Below are 16,435 nucleotides of genomic sequence, written 5' to 3' on the forward strand. Positions count from 1 at the left end.
TGAGAAAATCATTTAGGAGAATTAGATATTAGTTATTATGACATTACCTCTCTCTTGAAATCATAGTCATCCTCGACTATGGGGTAGAGAATATAAAGCATATTCATTAGTCCTTTTTCTAGCGGGTAGAGGATCCCTATGTTACCCTACGACATCATTTGAGAATGGATGACTAGTCCATTTGGCGCTTGAGAGCCTAAGCTACCGCAAGCATGTCTGCACATTAGTCCTATCAATCTTCCATAATAGAGTGACAAGTCTACTTGGTGTTCGGGAGACGTCGTCTCCGTGAACTTGATCTAAGCATGCATACTACTTCTTTTTTGTGCACAATAAAGAAAAAGAGAGTCTTATAAGACAAAAACTTTGTTCATTTTTAAGATTTTTACATTTTCTTACTCTTGGGAAGCATTGTAAGCATTGACAAGGTTTAGGTTATCCTTTAATTATATGCCTTGCATACATCTAGCATCTTCAAAAGGATTATTCTTAAACTTAATAAGATATCGTCGGATAGTCTTACCGCCTCTCAGCACCTTGTCTTCATGTCGGAGAATGGACTCGGGCTGCAACACCTCTTCTTGGTCCTCAATCTCCGGTGGGTCTTCAATAGTAGGTTCTTGAGGTGGCTCTCCTTTGTAAGGCTTTAATAGGCTCACATGAAAAGCATTGTGTATGAGCCAATGGTTGGGAAACTTGAGTTGATAGGCCATCTCATTGATTGGCCTAAGAATGTGGAAGGGACCATAGTACCTTTTTGCTAACTTAGCATAGTACTTTTGGTGTCCCGTAGGATTCTTACCCGTCGTGTGCCTTAATCGAGCCTTGGGAAATTTGAGTAAGACCCAATCATTTTCTTTAAAGTCTTGGTCTCTTCTGTTCTTATCAGCAATAGTCTTTTGCCTTTGCTGTGAGATAGAGATAGCATCCTTAATCTTTTGGAAAGATTCTTGTAGGTCTCGGCTATACTCATCTGCAGTGAAGATCTTCTCGTGTACCTTAAGTAGCAGGGGACTTTTTGATCTTTCATCAATTACCTCAAAAGGTGCTTTTCCGGTGGAAGTATGTACATTGTTAATGTAGGCATACTCCACTAAGGGTAAGTACTTCTCCCATTGGGATCTTTATCTACTTCCATTACATAAGCTTTTAGTAGATCGAGAATTGTTAGGTTAGCTATTTCACTTTGGCCATCCTTTTGTGGGTGATAGGCCAAAGAGAAGTTTAGCCTTGTTCCCAAATTCTCAAAGAGACCCTTCCAAAAATTATTGGTCAATCTAGGATCTCTATCTGACACTATGGACATTGGCAAGCCATGGTACTCGAAGATTTGTGAAATGAAGAGGGTTGCCATTTGATGGGCTTTAATAGTCTTTTTGATAGGTATAAAATGAGCTTGTTTACTAAACCTGTCCACTATCGTCCATATTTCCGTATTCACATGGATAGACTTAGGCAATCCAAAGATAAAATCCATGGATATGCTCTCCCATGGTGAATTAGGGATTGACAAAGGTTGAAGCAATCCAGGTTGCTTTCCTCTATCAAACTTCATCTTTTGGCATACCACACATTTAGAAACATACTCTTGTATGTTTGCTTTCATGGTAGGCCAATAAAAATATGTTTCAATCCCTTTTAGGGTAGACTGAATCCCTCTATGCCCTGCATATGGAGGAGCATGAGATTCATACATTACTTTCTCACGTAGCGAGCTAGTAACGCATAGTCTATTGCCATAGAGAAGATAACCATCTTGTAAAGTAAATGGTTCTTTTTGGTTCCCTAATGCAAGGGCTGAAATCACATCTCTAAAATCGGGATCAATAGCATACTCATCTATCATAGAAGATAGATCATTGTGAGTTAGTATGGAAGCTGCATTCACTCTCGACCATCTTGAGAGTGCATCGGCTACTTGATTGTGCTTGCCAGCAATGTGAGTAATATGAAAATGAAATTGCGAAAGATGATTTGCCCACTCATTTGTTTGATGGAGAGCTTGGTCTACGTCATGAAGTACTTAAGACTTTGGTGATCCATTCGTAGAATGAAAGGAGTCCCCAACAAATAGTGCTTCCATGAGTCTAAGGCATGTAGAACTGCGAGGAGTTCCATGCCTAGAACTTGCTCAACAGGGTCGAGCCTTCGACTTTCATAAGCTATGGCATGCCCTTCTTGGAGCAAAACAGCTCCAAGGCAATCACCACAAGCATCACATTGGACCTCAAATGGCTTTGAGAGGTCCGGTAGTGTAAGCAATGGTTGAGAGGTAAGCTTTTATTTAAGCTTTTTGAAAGCATTGTTCTCCTTGCAGACCATGTGTACCTAACATTTTTCTTTGTTAGGTCATGTAATGGTCCCGCTATTAGTGATAACTTTTCTATGAAGGGTCTATAGTATGCACACATACCTATAAAGCTTTTTAGTTCATGAGGATTCCTTGGTTTAGACCATCCTTTTATTACCTCTAACTTTGATGGCTATATTTGGATGCCATCTTGAGAGATAATGTGACCTAAATACTGAATCTCTTGCAAGAAAAATTCACTTTTATTTTGATTAACATATTCGATTAACATAAAGTTTATTCTCTCCTAGAACTTGAAATATTACCTGGAGCTGTTGCTTGTGTTCGTCTAATGAATTAGAGTAGATGATGATATCATCAAAGAACACTCCAGTAAAGGTTCGGTGAGGCCTGAATAGCTTCTCCATCAAGCGGTTGAATGTGGCTGGTGCATTGGTCAAGCCAAAAGGCATGACAATATATTCATAAAGCCCAAACGTAGTGCGAAATGCGGTCTTTATAATGTCTTGATCAACTATCCTTATTTGATGATAGCCACTTTTTAGGTCAATCCTACTGAAGTAGGTGGACCCTTGTAGCTTATCAAATAGGTCTTCTACGCGTGGAACAAGAAGCCTATTCTTGATAGTGATCCTATTAGTGCTCTATAGTCGACACACATTCGGTATGTGCCGTCTTTATTTTTCACTAAAAGCACAGGAGAACAAAATGGAGATGAGCGAGGCCTAACCATGCCCTTCTCAACTAACTCATGCACTTGCCGCATAATCTCCTCTTGTTGAGCTTGAGAAACTCTATAAGCAGGTTTGTTAGGCGGTGAACTTCTTGGAAGAAGTTCAATTGCATGGTCATCATTGCCTTGTTTAGGAGGTAGCTCACAAGGGATGTCGTCAATAAAGACATCTTGAAACCCCTTGAGAAAATTGGATAACTCTAATTCCTTGTGAGTGTGTTTATTTTCTTTTGTTAAAACATTAGGTTCATTTTGAGAATCTTTAACAAAAATCATGTACACGGAAATAGAGCTCTTTATTGACTTATTGAAAGCTTGTGTATGTACAATGGGTATGGTGTTACCCATTTGCTTGGCATCTATGTACATATTTTTTTCCCTGAACCTAAAGTAGATTCTTCTTTCAGGGAATTTAACATTGGCAGCCATGTGATCAAACCATGGTGCCCCTACGATTACATCCTCATGCTTGACAGGAGAGATAAATAAGTCCTCTTTGTCCACATAGCTTTGGACATGGAGCCTCAATTTCTCGATTAAGGGAGTGACTGAAGCTTCTTGCCCCTTGAAAGCACTGTCTGCGGGTACGACATCTCCCATCTCGTAAGCTTGTATGCCTAGCTTGGTGGCCAACTCTGTGGATATGAAATTGTGAATAGAACTAGGGTCAAAGAGAATAAAAGCATCATGTTCTCTTACCTTTCCCCAAGCATGGCATAGAGGAGATCCTTTGTGGTGAGTTTATTCCTCTTGGATTTCAACCAAGGTAGCTCTAGGAGGCTCATGGCGGGTGTTCTTTTGGGGACAAGCGCGGTACACATGCCCTTGCTCACTACACTTGAAACAATGGTTATCCTTGCGATAACACTCAAGCTCTTCATGAGAGAGTTTATTTTTGCCTTTGTAAACTCCCTTCTCTTTAGCTTTGTTGGAGTTGCTTTTAGGAGACTTTTGGACATTGTCCTTCCCCTTAGGCTCATTGGAACCCTTGTTTTCCGTGGGCTTAGAATTTCTTTTAGCCCCCGTTTGGAAATTGATTCGAGAAGCCACCATAGTATGGTGTACAACCGCCGATATGGTGCGTGGCCTTTGGGAGTTGACGTACTCCGCCATTTCTTCAGTTAAGCCCACACAAAATTTTTGCTTTCGCTCTCCAAAATCCAACTTCTTAAAGACAATGGCTTTGAGTTGTAAGTCCCAAAACTTGTCTACATATTTGTGAATGGATTCATAGGGAGAGAGTTTCAAGCTTCGCCATTCGATGAGTACTTTGTCTTTGGCATCGGTGGCCAAAAACTGCTTCATAATGGAAGCTCTTAAAGCTTTCCATGTTTGTGGAGCTTCACTGTTTGCCCGTAGACTAGACCACCATTGCCTGACGGACTTTTGAAAGTGCATAGCTACATGGCGTAGCTTGGAGGACTCTGTGAAGCCCTCATCTCCAAACGCCGCATCGAATTGTTGGATAAAGGCCAAGACTTTGTCTGTAGCACCAATGGGGCCATCGTAGGTAAGGAAAGAGATGCTCTTCCCTCCCTCTTTGAACTTCTTGAGCTTGGACGACCTCTTCCACGCGGCATAGGATTTCCTATAGCCTCTTGTTTTTGATGGTTCAAAGGTTGCACCATCACTTTCTTTAGAAGGTGAAGAATTTGAGAAAGATGGAGAAGAGGGTGACCTCTTTCTCGCCTTTTTCTTGCTTTGATCTTCTTTGTCTTCACCATCACTTTCATAAGAGAAAGAGGATGAAGAAGATGGAGAAGAGGGTGTCCTCTTTCTCGCCTTTTTCTTCTCTTGCTTTCTGTCATCCCTCTTTGAATTATGGTGTGGAGAAGCATGCGATTGTCTTCTCCATTTTGGAGGTGATGGAGAGCGTTTAGGCCGTCGTCTTCATGGAGCCATCTCGGCCGAGGTGGCAAGAGACTCACTTCTTTCTCATTCCTTTGGTGGGGGCTCTTGAATTCTCCTTTGAGAAAGAAATGCGTCATCAAGGAGCAAATTTCTAAGCCTTTCATATGGATCCTCTTTTTCTTCCCGAATCGGGTGAGAGGCCTCTTTTGGAAGTCTCGCAAGGAGTCTTCCTAGGTGCTCTCTCGTCATGGTGGGGAGCTTGGAGAATCCCATGAGTAGGAAGCTGCCGTTGCACTTCACTTTGGAGGGATGGATTGCCCATGGCTTGTTGAAGCTTAGAAACAAGATAGTTAACAAGCATCGGGGCATCATTAGTAGCCTGCTTATTAGCAAAATCAAAGTTATCAACATTAATTTCACTCTCTTTACTATTGTCAACCATTCTATCAACTTTTAGGTGTAAACTTTTTAGGTGTACTTTGGCACTTCAAGCCCTAGTTGCTACTCCTCTTTACCCCTTTAGAAAAAGCACTCAAGCTACTGTACCCGTGGCTCGAATACCATTAATTGCAAGGGAATAGAAGAGAGGGCCGTTCAACACCAAAACAGCACCGGCTACTGTTAAGCTCCTAATAGCTCAATAGTGGTTAAGCCGTAGGCAAGCCCCATAGGACTCCACTATTAAGACCATAGCTCTCGACGGTGATGCCACGTTAATTGCACAAAGGCAGGCGCACTGCAAGGCTAAAAAATCCCTATTCTACTTACTCACATGCAATTAATAATACCAACCAGTTATAGCTAGCTTGAGGACCTCCCTTCTTGAGCAAGAAAAGATAAACCTTGTGCTCTGATACCAATGTAACATTTAATGGCCTAGTAACTTGTGTGTAGTGAAAAATAGCATGAACATAGTGAGCATTTCATTGGAATAGATTCCTAATGAGAATAACAAGAGTGCTTGGGTGGAGAGAGCAACAGAAAGTATAACACCTAGTTAGATAGCATGAACAATACTTCAAAAGAGAGAGAAATTAAGCAATTGACAACAGTTGAGGACCGGATTTGCATGGAGCCGGTCCCCCCTCCAAAAGGCTTTGTATTATGCTTCTCCCATCAAGAGAGACATTTTACAATACAATTCTTTGTGTTCCTTCAATACTAGCTAGTGCAATGAAGATGGAAACTTCAAGCACTAAGCAAAACACTTATCAAACACAACATCAATTCCCTCACGATCTCAAACCCAAGAACTCACACACCTTCGAAGATGGTGAGAGCTAGCGGGGTATGAGAGTAGATTGAGAGGAAGAAGGAGTAGTCTTACGAGAAAGATGTACATCTCCTCACATAATCACTCATATTAGCATAGCTTAGCTTAGTAATTAGCATGGTAGAGGAGATGAGCATGCATTGAAGCTTGGCTCTTGGTTGGATTTGCATCACAAAGCCAAGAGTTGTTGGTGTAGGCCTCCCTTCTCACAAGCTTGGAGTAGCTGATAAGCTTTCCATTAAAGCTTGAGGAGAGAGAGAGAGAGAGAGAGAGAGAGAGAGAGAGAGAGAGAGAGAGAGAGAGAGAGAGAGTCTTCTTACTCCACACAAAAACTAGTGTGAGTGTGTAATGCAATAATGCCTTGAGAAAATCAGTCCCCTCTCTCTCTTGGTCGACCTCTCTTGCTATTTGCTCATGCTGTAACCCTATTGGACCTCCTCGGGCCTAGCCAATGGAATTTCAAGAGCATAAGTGATAGCCTTCTGATATGTGTCCCCCTTTCCCCTTTTGTGAGAGCTTTAGGTAATTAATTAATGCAACTAAACCCTTATTGGACCCCTTTGTCTCCTGGCCAATAGGAATCAGGCAAGCCATTGGGTTGCTGAATGCTCATTGGACCCCTTGGGAGACTGTCCAATAGTCTTCTAGAGAGCTTAATTCTTATTGGCTCTTTTATTAAGTGTTTTTAAATTAATTAAACTAGATTTACTCTAGCTTAATTCTCATTGGTCCACCTCCAAGGCCATCCAAAAGGATTTGAGTACACCTTGTGGACATCTGGGCTAGGGAGCTGACATGTGTCCCTCATTCCCTTTGTGTAAAGGGAGCTTGTGTGTGTATGTATGTATTTCTCTCTCATCTCCTACAACTAGGGCTCGCCCCCTCCTATGTAGGGATGCATGAAGACTTTTTGGGACACACACAAAGCATCCAATTTCCCTAATGTTTGACCTTTGGACACAACCTGTGAATTTTGAAACCTTAGCATTTTGGAAGTCTTCATGGGTTGAACCTTAGGGTCTTTTAAGCCCATTGTTGCACATTGCTCTTTTGCAGATGGCCCCTCCCTTTGGATCCCTAGTTTCCCTCCTTTGCCCTATTGTGGCCGGTCTGCTAGCTTAACCAATATTCTAGCTTTTTCTCCCACACTTCCCCATATTAAATGATCAGTTTAACATGAGAAAATCATTTAGGAGAATTAGATATTAGTTATTATGACATATGCTGAGTTATTTCAGAACACAGCTGAAGAGGAACCAAATCCAGAATGGCAAGATATTTATGATTTTCTTCAGCTGGGGAAGTTCTCCGACGACTAGTCCCAAAATAAGAAAAAGGCACTGATCATAAAAAGTATAAAATTTACCATCATTACTAGAGCACTTTACAGACTAGGCAACAATGACATCTTCACAGATGTGTGCCAATGAGAGAACGAATGCAGGTAATTACTGAAGCTCATAATGGAGATGCAAGAGGACACTTTTCCACTAATATCACATATAAGAAGATCCTCCAGGCAAGACTATGGTGGCAAACTATGATGGCTGATGTCAGAGCTTTCTGTAAAACATGTGACATTTGCCAGAGAATGTGAAGGCCAACATCAGTTGATATGACACCACTGCCTCTAGTATATCCACTGGGAATTTTCATGATATGGGCTCTAGATTTTATGGGGCCATTCAAGAAAGTAACTCTAAGAAAGAACAAGTATTATTATGGCTGCCTGTTATGTCAGCAAGTGGGTCGAAGCCAAGGCCTTACGAGATAACACCGTGAAATCAATAGCTACATAAAATATCATATGCAGATATGGATACCCAATAGAAATTTTCTCAAATAAAAACACATACTTTATTAACAAACCATTCATATATACTGATTGAGATATTTTCAGTGAAGCACCAAAAAGCCACACCGTATTATCTTGATTGCAATGGCCAAGCAAAGAGCAACAATAAAACCATCACCATCCTCATCAAGATAGTTCAGAAGGAACCACACAAGTGGGACACTAACCTTCAGATAGCAATGTGGCCTTATAGAACTGCTTACAAAGTCACTACTAGCATGACACCTTTCAGAATGGTGTATGGAACAGAGGCAATAGTCCCTATGGAGTTTGCTATTCCCAGTCTAAGACTGACAGTTGAATATGGAATGGACTTTAATCAGAATCTCAAGCAGAGATTGGATGAGCTGTTACAGCTAGATGAAATTAGACAGAGGGCCATGCTAGAACAAGAAGTAGTCCAGTAGAGGAGGAAGCACTGGCATGATAATAAGATTAAGACGAGAGAGTTCAAAAAGGGTGATTTGATATACTACTTTACCAAATCCAAGTTGGGACCAAAGAAACCGAATTTGAAGGTAGCTTGGTCATGACCCTACTACGAAGTAGATTGGGTGTTCTCCAATGGTACGCTAAAGCTTAAATATTTGTTAGGATTGCTATTTCCAGAAGATATGATGGGGCCAAGATCAAGTTATACTATGACAGGACAGAAGAGGTTCCACTAGAACCAGTGCTAGAGGTACACCCTGAATCAAAAGATGAACCCTTGGACTTGTTTCATATGTAACCAATGGAGATCCAACCTCTAACCAGTCTCACAAACAACACTTGGACCGCATTTAGACGTGTATCAAACCAAACAAGCTAGTTCAGAACCAGTGGGAAAAATCAGTCACATCACATAATGGTCATAAAAAAGAATAAATATATCAATCATAGAAAGTATCTTGCCAATAATAATGATTACAATGCCCCATTGCATGAGTGACAAGTCACAAAGAGTGCGCATAATTTTGAGACATCCAAGGAGTGGTGCATTCATGGCGCGTTTATGTATAACTATGCAAAGTGTGCACGCATTCTCACTTTAATCGCATCCTCATGTGCCACTTGCATCGCAACCTACAAAAATTTCCTCGAGGTCGCAGCAAAAATCTTTTTTGCACACACACTCACTCCTTTGACAGTCGCAGCAACTCTACTCGAAACCCCTCGGTGCAGTCCTTTACTACTACAAAGATTGGTTCACCTGAGTCGTGTATGGGTAGATAGAAAACGTCAAAAAGAATGCAAGAGACACTAGATACCATGTTTACGCAAACAGAGAGTTTGAAGGCTTCAGTAACTGAAGCACTCGGAGTGGTTCAACTTAGCAAGGTAGCTAACAATGTATTTAACAATGTATTTCAAGATAGGGAACAATCTCTCTTACAGCTGTGGGCCGTGGAAGTAGCCATGATACCTTTTGATGCAGGTATCACATAACAGGTATTGGCTACATACCAAGTAGATAAAGGAAAGGCAATGGTTAATGGAAGATCACTATAATTTACATCTGGTGAGTTGGCCTACATGTTTAAGATCCCAGATGTAGCAAAACCCACACTTGCCATTGTTAAGCAAATCAGTAAATTTTTGAAGGAAGATGAACAAGCCAAAAAGAAGCGTAAGTATGGAGCCTAAGGCATTTTGGTAGCAGCAATGGAATGTACCATAGTGTGTCGGTCCATTGTGAAAACCATCAGCTTAAAGAACAATCCAACTTATATATATGTGAAGTTGTTTGCCATGCCACTGGCCAGAATCCAGGACTCGGAGGCCAGTATTAATATCAACCAATTCCTATATACTAGTGTGGTGCAGCAAACGACCAAGGCTAAATCCAAAAGTCTCTTTAAAGATTGGTATGTCTGGCAGTTTCTACATTGGAAAATTTTGGCTCCAGTCCATAGCAATGTTCAGAATGCTTGGACAAGGTGGCAAAGGGGAGGACGCCAAAAGTCACAGTATCATCCTTTGGCGACACTGAAACTGGGGAGGCTAGTAAGAACACAGAAGACCAGACAAAGGACACTGCAACAAAGCAACTTGTTGAAGGCAAAGGAAAAGAGGCAGTGCAAACTGGGGTAAAGGGACCATCAGCCCAGGTAGAGACAGGGCTATCTAGTAAAAAGAAAAAAACAACAAATCTGTTGAAAGGATTTTAGGCTTGAACGCGGTGAGCACTGCTGAGCCACCAGTGGACACAACACAAGGACAAGCCAATGGGCATCAAGAACTGAAGAATACTATTGATAAAGATACAACACCAAACATGCTCAGACCAATTCTAGGCCCGAGGAAGAAAAGAATCAGGCATTGGGTAGTGGCTTAGAACTCGCCCCAAATCAGATGCCAATTGTAAAATTGAACTAGCTTCAACGTCTTTAGAAACAACCGCTCAAAGGGAGACTGGTCATTAGAAAACCAGATCAAGCTGCATTGCCTTATGCATTTCCAATTACAGTTTATGAAACAGATCAAACTAATCCACAGATCATTACACAAGGATGTGCTGTGGCTATCCAATCTGGTTGGAACACAATCGTCTATTCCATAGGTCTGATAATGGAAGCACAGGTATCCATTTCCAACTGAGAAGTGGACAATTTGAAAGAAGAGCTCCAGGCAACCAAATCTGAGCTGGAAAAGATTAGGAAAGGCCAAGCTGAGTGGATGCAACAAATTCTAAATCTACAAGTTTAACAACAGCAGCACAATAGGAAGATTGCAACATTACAGAAGAAAGTTGACAAGCTTAAGAGTGAAAACATGGTACTGAATGAAGAGAAAGTAATCACCCAATAGGAAGCGGAGCGATTCAAGTCTATGTTGAATGCAAAAATGAAAGAGTACAAGCAGCTATATCAGACACATCAAGTGGTGAATCAGGCTATAGTCGAAAAGTATATTTATCATTCCTTAGTACAAATCATGGGCAAGGATGGCAATCTGACACTTCACCTTCAGGATTCAAAAAATGTGATTGAATCCATCCAATCTTATTTACAAGACAAAGCTACTAAATTCACCACAACGTTTGTCAATGAAGACTTGAAAGAGTATTTGGATAATCAAAAAAATAAGGATGATGATGATTATGAAAAGGGTGCCCAGGGTGAGGAGCCTGGGAACTAGCAGCCACCCAAAAAATGACGTTGATGACGACGACGATGATGACACCCCATGGTCAGCTGCAGGTAGATCAGCATCTACTAGGAGTCACCAGATCAGACAGGCCAAGGACGGGCATCATGATGATCAAGCACCACCGACTGAAGAATCTCAGTAGCAAAAGCCTCCAACTAAGCAACATGCAGCTCAGAGTCAGCAGAAGATTATTAAGGGTAAATTGAATCTTGCTCTGACTCTGACCACAACCATTCCACTACACTGCTCACGCTCAATAAAGCCTTGCGAAAGCAAAAGCATCTCTAGATTCGGATGTATTTATATGATGAAATAGTTTACTCAGGATTTCAGATGTTAGACGGATGGCCGGTTAGACGGATGGTGTTGGACTGGAAAGCTATCAATCAAACAATCTGCAAACTTTCCCCGCAGCCGAGCTGCCGAGCTGTGTCCAAGTGCAAGAGACGGTCCCAGAATGGTGTCTAACCACTAATGACAAAGCAGTAAACCCATCTATAAAGGATTTAACCCATTGACGACCTCAAGTCCCTGGGTCTACAAGTAGAGATGTTATTAGGCACAAAACCGACATACCAGTGTCTAAAGGACATCCGCAAAGACACGTTGATTCAGATGTAGAGTTATAGAGGAGTTCTACACCAAAGAGTCAAAGCCTGATTGGAAAATAATGCGACTAGCAGTCGAGGACCAAAGACTCGGATGACTTTCAGGGCGCAAGAGCTCAATCTCAAGAGTTTGTTTCATCTGGTTTGGCTTACAAGGAAGATAATGCAGCAAGAGAACCATATGATTATGAAATTTTTGGAATTTGTCCCAGACTTTCCATCACTGTCCTATGCAACTCCTGCAAAAGAAGCGGAGCTGCCTCTTTCCACTAATGCTCTATCCCCCACACACGGAGCCAGCAAATTAGCAATGCTACATCAACATAGTGGATGGTCTTGGAGAATGGTATGAGGAAGACACTACTGAATAGCTGGCCTAGAATCAAGTCTTGCAAGATGTTTTGAAAAAGAACTAGGCCAATGAGCTAATTGAAGACCTTCAAAAATTTCAACTAAGGATGGGTCAGTGGAAGGTATAGCTCAAGCGCCTCATCAGAATAACGAATCAACTCGTTCAGCTGACCGTAGAAGCCTTGAAGGTACATGAGAAGGACCTAGCTGATAAAGCATCCTCTGAACCTCAGTTCAGAGAGATGGTTGAAATCTTGTTCTAAGCCCGCAATAAGTGCAATCAGTCATTGCCTCAAGGGTGGATTCATACTGCATCGTATTGCCATAAGCTAGCTAGGGCCAAGCTTACCAAGGGCAAACACACTTTGTATGACCCCAATACCAAAACCTGGAATTCACTATCACTATATGAAGTAGAGATGAAGACAACAAGGAAGGACTAGCTGGAGCAGGAATCCCTTTATAGATTAAATCACAAGAATAATGTTGGTCCAAGCACTTCAGAGTCTTCTAAGGTACATCACAAAAACTCCAAAAAGAAGGCACCAAATTAGAAGAAGGTCTGCTTGGATAAAAGCAGAGGCCTTCTGGAAATTTTGGTACATAGCAAAATTCAAGAAAGGGGTGGAGGAATGTAGATGGTGGGAACGGCCTTTAGCGGAAGGTTGGATTGGAGGCTTCCAAAAATGGTAAACCGAGGGATAGTTACCACGATAATTGATATAGTGCGCAATCAGTTAGAGCCTAGTTGGGAAAACTATAAAATAGGACCCATTAATTTAGTTTTGGGGATCCTGTGTCAAGTATCCTATATCTGATTCCTGAGTCCCTAACCCCGAGACTAACACTTTTGTATCTTGAGCCACTGTAACTCTCAATAAGCTGGAAACTCATTCATCACTGACTCTAGTTGTACACTTTCTAAATAATACAATTCTAGCTCCAATTCTCTTTTCTAGTGTCAATCTCTTTTTTAGTACCAGTTTTGTCTTTCAGTTGTACTTAAGTCTGATTTGAATCTCTGGTCTGATATGAACTAACTCTAACAGCCAACCTAGAATAGATGTCTGGATGCGTTCAACTCATTCCACATCTTCTAGTTGGGACTTGCAAACATTTGCGCCACAATCATGCTACTTTCTACTCCGCTCCCCTCTCAAAGGATATAACTCATGTCGCTGCATTCAAATGTCTGATGAAAATTCATCTCTTTGCATCAAACACGTAAAAGTAGATTTTTTTTTTTGTATGGCAGCATTGCAAGAAGAATACTTGCCAATAATGATATAAAGTTTGATTGTAAATATAACCACATTATGTGTAAAGAAGGCCTATGTCTTGCTTGTCCATTTCTACATGTGATAGTAGCACTGCAATTTCATGTGCATGTAGGACGACTTTTACAAACATGAGAGCAATAGTGAGTAAGGTGATTTGAGGTGCAATAGTAGCAAACTTGTGCCCCCCACCCCCCAACCCAAAACAAAAGGTTGTACATCTCGCTTTCTCTTAAAAATTCTTTTCTTCCTAGTTTGCAAGGAAGGGGGATTTGTAGGAGATGTGGTGGTATAGTATAGTACCACCCATGCCAAGCCTGCATTTTGTAAACGCAAGGTTGGCCTCCCTTATCAGAAACTTTAGCAGTGTTCATTGCCAAAAATTTGCTAAATGCACCCAACCTTTTCCAATTGACATAGTTTCCAATGCACCAAAAAATTTATTAAGTTCATTCAAACCGTGCTTCCTTGAGTTCTGAGATGTCATATAACACATCATCATGAAATTATACCTATTGCGTATTGCTAGAATTTTTTTTGAAGAGCTCCCATATATCCTTGCGCATTAGGTGACAACCTTCATTTTCCACATGTGAAAGCCATTTCTTCTCAATTTTGATGTTGCATCAGCAATGTCTCTAATGTGAGTGAGGGTCTTACCACGAGTGAACTCGGCTACAAGGGCAATGTCTACTAGCTTTAAACTCTTTCACCTTCTCCTAAAAATTCAAAGTTACTATTTTTTTAAAGGAGGAGAAAGTAATCTTCACTGAATTGGTCATAAGTCGCTCATACAAGGTTGTATTGTTAAACTTGTTTTACCAAAATTTGGTTGTTTTCAAGGTCTATAACTTTCTAGAAGAAGTCAAAAACTAATTTAGAGATTACAAAGCTCGTCTAATTGGATTATCAAAGACTATCTAGAATTTCAAGAATCTCTACTAGTATTCCTCATGCTACTACTATGCTATGGAGTTCCTTCTTGTCATTTGATAACCAAAGCCCTAAGGATTTCACTCCTTTTCTTTGCGATAGACTTGTATTGATTATTCACAGAAGCTTTATAGATTTGAGAGCGAGCAGGGTGTCAACAATAGGGTCATTCATAAGAACAACGGGCAAAGGGTTACCCGGTGAGATGGCAAATTATAGTCTTGCATTTTTAATTCTGGTGGCAGCCACAACAAAATCATCCATGATAGCTTCAGCTCGCAAGGTTTCTCAAAGCTTCTGTTGAGTTGAAGCAGGCAAGGCCTTCTCCACCCACTTCTTGATCGTGAAATCTCTTGGTTGTTGAGGTAACCTGGCTACAAGGGATCTAGCCTGGGTCATCAATTCGGCAAAGGTCTCCCCAATACCCAACTCTAAGCTTTCCAGCTGATCCAAGGCCTTCTCCCTATAGTCACCCAATTGAAACTCAATAGTGAAGGATGTTTTGAGGGCATTCCAGTTGGTGAAGCGGCCCTCTGCAAAGTGACTATACCACTTGTCGACCAATCGCTCCAGGGTGGAGGAAAAATCACCATATAGGCATCTTCTCAGTTTAGCCCACAACTTTGATAGAGTGACAAGAACCGCCTCACATGGTCGACGACATCCTCAGGAGATAGTCCCTTAAAAGTAGGAAACTTGATGCTGACCCTCGTGAGAAGGGTTGTCAATTCCTCCGCCATGGCAGGCTTGATGAGAGAGGTGGAAGGTGGTTTCGGAGAAGATGTTGGAGAGGGGAATGATAGTGGATATGGTGACCTATGTGGCTAAGGGCAAGGCTTGGGTGAAGGTAGGCAATGGTGCAGGCGAGAGGCAATGGTGTAGGCGAGGTGACAGAAGGTGAGTACAACTGACGACGATGTTGAACATTCACAGGACTTCTTAGATGTGCTCCACTTGACTTAGAGCGAGTAACATGCATGCATAGATGTGAAAACAAGGTTTTCTAAACTTTAGGCTAACATATAGGATAGGCGGTCTGAGCCACTACAGAGGCCTATGACACCCTATAATGTGGTCACACTATTGGCTTGCCTAAATGTAACTCCCAGGTGACTGGGATAGCTTGCAAGACCCGATAGAGTAGTCCCACCGTGTGCCAAAAATGAGAGCAGTTGTAGATGGAAATGGTGCACACAATGATCTCTAGTGGTGGGGTGCTATGGATGCAATATGTATGCGGACTCACAAGCTAGCTCAAATCAACAGACAACAGTGCAAAAACATGAAAATGGAATTGAACAAAGAACTCAACAATGAACAAGAACTGAAACAATAGACAGCTGAGAGAACCACAAGCCCTCCAAGGCAACACTTTGTACATAACCAAATGACCGCACAAGACTAGTCTGGCTGCGACCAATTATGCCCCATCCATGACTACACAACAAGGTACAATAGGGATGTAGAGGCCGAGGTGCAATGGGTGCAACACTACTGAAAACCACAATCTAACTAGATGACAGGACTACAAGGTCCACATGCCCAGACTGTAGACTACCAAGGTGAAGTACCCAAAGGCTAACTCCAAAGAGTGCAAGGCAAGTGCTTGAGATGGTGGTAAGGCAATGACAAGACTATGTCAAGACTCACAAACTCTATCTAGACTCTCGAGACTGCCTCTGTAACATTTAATGGCCTAGTAACTTGTGTGTAGCAGAAAATAACATGCACATAGTGATGATTTCATTAGAATAGATTCCTATTGAGCATAGCAGGAGTGCTTGGTTGGAGAGAGCAAAAAAAAAGAATAACACCTAGTTAGATAGGCATGAACAATACTTCAAAAGAGAGAGAAATTAAGCTATTGACAACAGTTGAGGACCGGATTTACATGGAGCCGGTCCCCCCTCCAAAAGGCTTTGTATTATACGTTCCCCCCATCAAGGGAGACATTTTACAATACAATCCTTTGTGTTCCTTCAATAACTAGCTAGTGCAATGAATATGGAAGCTTCAAGCACTGAGCAAACACTTATAAAACACAAAATCTCACAGTCTCAGACCCAAGAGCTCACACACCTTCGAAGATGGTGAGAGCTAGCAAGGTATGA

Source organism: Adiantum capillus-veneris, chromosome 20 (genome assembly GCF_014529385.1).
Source record: "Adiantum capillus-veneris isolate H3 chromosome 20, ASM1452938v2, whole genome shotgun sequence".
NCBI lineage: Eukaryota > Viridiplantae > Streptophyta > Polypodiopsida > Polypodiales > Pteridaceae > Adiantum > Adiantum capillus-veneris.